Source organism: Rhagoletis pomonella, unplaced genomic scaffold (assembly GCF_013731165.1).
Source record: "Rhagoletis pomonella isolate Grant_MI unplaced genomic scaffold, Rhpom_1.0 Rhpom_scaffold_00035, whole genome shotgun sequence".
NCBI classification, from domain to species: domain Eukaryota; kingdom Metazoa; phylum Arthropoda; class Insecta; order Diptera; family Tephritidae; genus Rhagoletis; species Rhagoletis pomonella.
In genome coordinates, this window is record NW_023458589.1 from 331,984 (window position 1) to 332,642 (window position 659).

The window sequence follows — 659 nt, forward strand, 5'->3', positions numbered from 1 at the left end:
CTTTCACTGTAATTTACTTCAGAATGTCCGGGAGTGCTTCGAGGTTGTCCACAACAGCGCAGATTTTTCTGAGATCTTTCGCGGCTTTGACTTTCGTAAAATCACTCAATTGGCTAAGTATCTATCCAAATCTGAAGTCAAATTCTAACAACTTTCAAAAACAAATTAATCATTTTAACAAAATATACACAAGTGTATATATTTACATATACAAAACTAAATTATTAAAACTATCACTGGTGTTTAACACCGTCCACCTCACTCTAATCCTTCCCTCTGCTCATCCTTAATTATCACATCATTTACACACAATGTGCCGTCGTCACATGCGTAATTGGCAACTCAAGTCAACATTATCCGCACATTCACAATTGCTCGTCATTTCTACATCTGAAGATCACCGTTCAGCGCTTCAATCATCTACTGCATCCGTTCACACATTTGGAACAGTTCAAAATACGTTACCACACAATAAGCTGCTACCGATTGACAGGATACATCTGCAGCTAAACAAAGATCTTACCTCACATCAATATCTTATGCTAATCAGCTTCTCGTCTTAATCAGCTACGCGTCCATGTAGCTCGTCGCAACATAACTATAAAAGTTTAGGGATAACCTGGCGTCTGGGAAAAGTGCCAACCAACACCAAAACCCAA